The sequence below is a fragment of the Chrysochloris asiatica genome, unplaced genomic scaffold (assembly GCF_000296735.1).
Source record: "Chrysochloris asiatica unplaced genomic scaffold, ChrAsi1.0 scaffold00022, whole genome shotgun sequence".
Taxonomy (NCBI): Eukaryota; Metazoa; Chordata; class Mammalia; order Afrosoricida; family Chrysochloridae; genus Chrysochloris; species Chrysochloris asiatica.
The window spans coordinates 2,332,144-2,339,389 of record NW_006408540.1 but is presented as its reverse complement, the minus strand read 5'-3'; positions in this window follow the sequence as shown (position 1 = coordinate 2,339,389).

Genomic DNA, 7,246 nt, shown 5'->3' with positions numbered 1-7,246 from the left:
ACAACAACAACAACAACAACAACATATCCATGTGAAAGTTGGACAATGAATAAGAAAGACTGTAGAAGAATTGATACTTTTGGGTTATGGTGTTGGAGAAGAATATTAAACTTACCATGAATTTCTAGAAGAACAAACAAATCTGTGTTGTAAGAAGTACAACCAAAATGCTCCTTTGAAGCCAGGATAGCAAGACTTTGTCTCTCGTAATTTGGACATGTTATCAGGAGGGACCAGACCCTGGAGAAGGCCATCATGTTTGGTTAAGTGGAGGGTCAACCAAAAAGAAGAAGACCCCCACTAAGATGAATTTGCACAGTGGTAGCACCAATTGAAAGGAGCTCTGGTAGCGTAGTGGTTGCAAATCAGGTTGCAAACCACAAGGTCAGCAGTTTGAAACTACCAGCTGTTCTGCGGGAGAAAGATGAGGCTTTCTGCTCCCATAAGATTTATAGCCTCGGAAACTCTGTACAGGGTCGCTATGGGTCAGAACTGACTCCACAGCATATAACAACAACAGCAGCAGCAGCACCAATTGAATGAAAGTAACAATTGGAGAATGGTGCAGGACCAGGCAGTGTTTTGTTCTGTTGTGTGTAGGGTTGCTATGATTTGTAACTGACTTGATGGCACCTAACAACAACAGTGTCAACAACAATTGTTCTAAAGTTCCTGAGTCACACAAATGGTTTGCATTTGATTGTTGACTGAAAGGTTACCGTTTATTGGCATTGTGCAAGGAAGGCCTGGTGATCTACTTAGATCAGAAAAAAAAAACAAACCCACCGAAAAAAGGAACACTGCAGTGAAGTTAATTCTATGTCATGGTACGCTCATGTTTTAGAGTAGAATTATGTTCTGTATGGTTTTCTGTGCATGTAATCTTTTGTAAATGAATACCATGCCACTTTCTTGACATCCCTGGGGGAATTCAAACCACGAATCTTCCATTTAGTATTTCAGCAAAACACATTGGTGACATTCATAGACACTTCTGTAAACTTTGTTGTTGTTGTTAAGTGCTGTCAAGTCGGTTCCGACCCATAGCGACCCTGTACAGGGTTTCCTAGGCTGTAAATCTTTACGGGAGCAGAAAGCCTCATCTTTCTCCCGTGGAACAGCTGGGAGTTTCGAACTGCTGACCTTGCGGTTCATAGCCCGATTCATAACCACTACGCTACCAGAAGCTTACAGTCATTGAAAACCTTATGGAGCATAGTTCTGCTCTGACACACATGAGGTCACCATGAATTAGAATCAACTTCATGACAAAGTTTTTATCATACTGTCATTTGTGTGATTAAACAATTTTAGAAAATACGTTTGCAAAAGCATTTCCAGATATGGCGCTGTGGGTTAATGCGCTGGACGCAAAATCAGTTTGAACCACAAGGTCAGTGGTTCAAGCTCACCAGCCACTCCTTGGAAACTCTATGTAGGGTCATTTTGAGTTGGAACCAACAGCGCACATATAGACAACAACATATAGACAGAATCATCAATTGTTTCTTGCTTCAAATACCAGATAAAGGGATAAACTCAAACGTTCATTTAAAGATTAGCTATATATCAATGTTCCAAGAAGAAGAATATTATTCTTCTTGGATCAACTATCAACACTCGCGGAAGTAGCAGTCAAGAGATCAGACGACGTATTGCACTGGGCAAATCTGCTGCACAGGAACTTTTTAAAGTGTTGAAGAGCAGAGATGTCAGCTTGAGGACTAGGGAGCGCCTGTCCCAGGCCATTGTGTTTTCAATAGCCTCATATGGATGCGAAAGCTGGACCGTGAATAAGGAGGATCATAGAAGAATTGATGCCTTTGAGTTGTGGTGTTGGAGGAGAATACTGAAAGTGCCATGGACTGCCAAAAGAACCAATAGATCTGTTTTGGAAGACGTGCAGCCAGAGTGCTCCTTGGAGGCCAGGATGGCTAAGCTTCGTATCTCCTACTTTGGACATATTGTCCGGAGGAAACGATCGTTGGAGAAGGATGTCATGCTGGGTAGGGTGGAGGGTCAGAGAAAAAGAGGAAGACCCCCAACGAGATGGATCAGCCAGGTGGCATCATTGATGGACTCCAGTGTGGCAGCAGTAGTGAGGTTGGCCCAGGATCGAACATTGTTTCGTTCTGCTGTGCATGGGGTCGCTATGAGTCGGTTCCGACTTGATGGCACCTGACAACAACAACATATATCAATGTTGCTTTAATATGCAGATAATAAAAAATGAATAAATTTTGTTCTATAAGTATGTTACATATTTTATTGATGAACATATAGGTGAATCCACAGTGACAAGGACATTATGCTTAATAAAGTGGAGGGTCACCAAAAAGAGGAAGGCTTCCAATGAGATGGACTGAGTGGCAGCAACAATGGACTGAAATATATCAACAATTGTGAGCATGGCAGGACTGGGCAGTAATTTGTTCTGTTGTGTACAGGGTTCCTCTGAGTCAGAACTGACTTGATGGCACCTAATAACAGCAATAACAACAACAACAACAACAGAGTTAAGTTGACTATAAAATAGGGTATCATAGTAATAAGAAATTTACCTGTAACATGTTTAAATATGCATATAAATATTGAACGCAGATTCGAATATGAGTTTTAATTTGTTGTATTTCCTACAAATTGGAGAACTCGATATGTGATTAAAATAAAAAAATAAATGTAACTCACCATTTAAAAATATGTATTTATTGCTCATATTTACTGTTCACAAATATAAAAGCCACCCAAAGTAGATGTTAACACATCTTGAGAAATGCTAATTTTATTTAATAAAATTCTAATATGTAATTTTTTTGTTCAGAATGGAATATCTAGGTGATATTATTTTTTAATGACTACAATATTATCCTGACATCAAATGGTGGCTGTGCATTTATGAGCATTTTTATAATGTCAGAATTTTAATATTTTAATTGTCAATTCTTAATAACATGAATTCATTCTTCTGTTATAATTCTGACACCTTTTCTTTTATAAGAAAATATATAGCTTTATTTTAAGCAGAACAGTGTGAGTATTTATGTTCTTAAAATTCGACATTTGTTTTATTTTGTGACTTTAAGAAGTCCAAAGGTGGCATTGTAGGATAAAGCACTGGACTGAAAGGTCAGCTTGAACCACAAGGTCAGCACTTCAGACTTATCAGCCACTTCCTGGAAACCCTGAAGAGTGTCGCTATAAATAGGAACTGACTTGATGGAACTTAGCAACAAGAACAACATAAAGGGTGTTAGATAAAACACAAAAAGTGTCTTGCCTTGTCCTAGGCCTTAATCAGGATGAGAAAAACGACTCTCCTTTTTTCTTTTTTAGGTATGCATTTCTTGACAACTTCTTTAATGTATGAACTAAAAAATAACAAAACTAAAATCCTGTGGCAAATCTTGTTTGTTTACATACCTTGGTTTTTCAACTGTAACAGACTCCTAGCATACTTTTATATCCTCCAGTTCCTAAATACTACAGTAATGCATATTTTTTGCCATGAAATATGTATGACCTTAAGAGTCACTAACAACAAAGGAATTCAAAATGTAAATGTGGGTGGATGGCCAGCTTACTTACTTGCCAAGGGACAACAACCTTGTAGTGTGAACTAAAACGATCACCTCCAGCAAAACTACTGTATGGAATAACAATTTGAAGGCATTTACAGTTAGTCAAAAGTAGAAATGTCAAATATATTAATGCTTGAGAACAAATTTTTTGATGCTAGTTTCCTATGTAAAAGTTCATAGTAATTAATTAACATTAATTATAAAATCTTAAAGAAAAGCAAGGGGAAAGGAGACTCAAATGAGAGAGAAGAAAGGAAAAACTTCAGGAAAGATCTGGAAAATTTGTGTTAGCAACAGAATTGTCATGTAATGTGGTATACCAGGAAAGGCTTGTTGTTGTTGTTAAGTGCTATCGAGTCAATTCCAACCAATAGCGACCCAGTATAGGGTTTCTGAGGAGAAGCTGGTGAGCTTGACTCACCTTCTTTGTAGTTCACACAGCTTTGCAGTCTGGTGCATTAACCCACAGTGCCACACCAGGACTCCACCAGGAAAGCCTAGGGTATATTAAATATATATTAAGAGAGATAAAAGGGGAGGAAGTTAGTAACACAAAGAAAAAAGAGCTGGGAATGGAGAGCAACTTCTGGACCAAGGAAAGACTGATGTCAAGACACATGCTGAACTCCCAAGAGATGAAGACCTTCCCCAGAGCTGACAGACAAAGAAAGCCGTTCTTTAGAACTGGTGTCCTGAATTTGGACTTCTATTCTCCTAGAAAATAAATTTGTGCTTGTTAAATCCACCCTCTAGTGATATTTAGCTTATAATAGCACTAGATAACAACAACAAAAAAGACAATTATTTCATAAATAATGATGTTGTTGTTGCTATTCTGTTAAGTGCCATCAAGTCAGTTCAGACTCCTAACAATCTTGTCTAGGGTTATCTGGGAGCAACTGGTGGGCATGAATTGCCGACCTCTTGGTTCAAATCGACCTTGTAGTCCAGTGCATTATCCTGCAGCACCACACCAGGGCTCTGACGAGCAAATTTGTTTTTGTAAGTGCCATTGATTTGGTTCGGACCCTAGTGAGTCTATATTGACTTTCCAAGGAGTGATTGCTAACCTTGCAACTCAAACCAACTTTGCAGTCCAGCACATTAACCCCATAGCTCCACACCATGACTCTAACAAACACATTGTTGTTGTTGTTGTTGTTATGTGCCGTGGAGTCAGTTCTGACTCATAGCGACCCTGTACAGTGTATCCAAGGCTGTAAATCTTTACGGGAGCAGAATGCCTCATCTTTCTCCCGCGGAACAGCTGGTAGTTTCGAACTGCTGACCTTTTGGTTCACAGCGCGATTTGTAACCACTACGTTACCAGAGCTCCAACACATTAGACACAGATTATTTAGGTAACCCATTCATGATTACAATAGTAGATAGCAATGCTATGAGTAACATCTTAAAAAATAAGAAATTTTGAAGACTTATGGAAAGGTAGCAGACTAGGCAGATGCACTCCATGAAGCCTCTATAACAAAGATATGGGAGACAAAAAACAGACATGTATGAAAATTCTGGCACCTTGAACTTCAGAAGAAAGGTGAGAGAGGTGGATAGAGTGCTTGATGGAGAGATAGGGAGACTGACTCTCTGGCTGGCCAGATGCAGCTTGACCATCTTGTGAGCAGCGTTAGTTGTGGAGGGAGGTCTGGCATCTGTGGAAAATGTGCAATTTCTTCTTTTTCCCCATGCTCTCCTCGTGACCAGAAGTGTGGCCAGCTCCCACCCTCATCCACTCCCTGAATAGACCCTGTTCTCTGGGAGTTCAGAGCCAAGTGATTGGGAACCAGGCCAGTGTGAGGTGGCAGCTGACTGTAATTATTTGGTGTGCCATTTTGATGCCTGGAGTCAGGTGAACTCTGCTTCAGACCTACAAAACTAGAAGAGCCACCAGACCAGTATTTAACTAGTCACCCTTCCCCCAGCTTGCTTGTAGTCCCACCAGACAATGAACCAAGCCCCATCAAGACCCTCATGAACCACTTCTGTATTAAGTGTCCAGAACACAGATAACACTGAGGCCACTAGGAACTCCACCCAGAATTCTGAGTTGCAAGAGCTCCCCCGATATTTTTCACCTCCTTACAATGCCCCAGAGATAGTAGACAATTTTAACTCATACTAAGAAATAAGAGATAATTGCTCAAACCTATGAAAAACATGCAGAGCCAGAATATGTTTCTGAGGAATAAAAGGTAATAGAAGTAACTGAAAAAGAATGATAATTAGGTATCTTCACAGGATTGACAGACAGATCAAAGACATCAAGGAAAATATAATAAAAATTTAAGAAGAATTTAGGAAAACATTACAAGAACAAACAGACCAAATAAATCAAATTTTGGAAACAATACAAAACCTGCAATTAGAAATCCAGAAGACTAACATTAAGATCTCATAAATGGACAATACATTGAAAGGGGAAAAAGGAGTAGATGCAAAGTAATGGAAGCCCGAAATAGTGAGCTTGAAAATAAATCTCTCAATACTAGTATGATGGAAGAACAATCAGTAAAAAGAATGAAGAAAATTCAAAGAAAGCCTAAAAGTTCTGTTGGACACCATGAAGAGCAACAACTTATAGGTGACCAGAATTCCAGAGCAGGAAGAGATAAGCACAGAGGAAATCGTGAAAGAGTTGTTGGAAGAAAACATCCCTAACATCATGAAAGACAAGAAGATACACATATAAGAAGCTGAATGAACCACAAACAGGACAGATCCCAAAAGAAAAACCACAAAGACCTATGTATCATAATCAAACTGTCCAAAATCAAAGACAAATAAAGAATTATGAAATCAGCTCAGGAAAAGTAAAAAGTTATCTACAACAGAGAACAGTAAGACTAAGCTCTGATTTCTCAGCAGAAACCATGCAGACAAGAAGGCAATGGAATAAAATACACAAAATTCTGAAAAAAAAGGAATGCCAACCAAGAATCACATGCCCAGCAAAACTGTCCCTCAAATATGATGGCAAAAATAGGAAATTTCCTGATAAACAGAAATTATAGGAATTTGTAGTGACCAGACCAACTTTGCAAACAATGATAAAGGGTGTTCTCTGCACTAAGAACAAACAAAACACAGCAGACAACAACTTGAGCTTACTCATGACAACACCACCCAGAATTCAATCCAGATATTGTTGTTGTGGAGTCCTGTTGGGTTGGTTCTGACTCATAGAGGCCCTGTATAATTTCCAAGGGTCAGCTAGTAGGTTTGAATCACTGACTTTACGGTGATTTTACAGTGCCAAAAGAGGAGTCCAATCCAGATATGTTGTTGTTGTTAGGTGCTATTGAGTTGGTACCGACTCATAGAGGCCCTATGCACAACAGAACAAAACACTGCTCGGTCCTGGGCCAACCTCACAATTGTTGCCACACTTGAGTCCATTGATGCTGCCATAATGCCAATCCATCTCGCTGGCGTCTTCCTCTTTTTCTCTGACCCTCCACCTTACCAAACATGATATCTTTCTCCAGTGACTGGCCCCTCCTGACAATATGTCTGAAGTATGAGAGACAAAGATTGGTTATCCTGGCCTCCAAGGAGCACTCTGGCTGCACTTCTTCCAACACAGATGGTTCTTTTGGCAGCCCATGGCACTTTCAATATTCTCCTCCAACACCATAACTCAAAAGCATCAATTC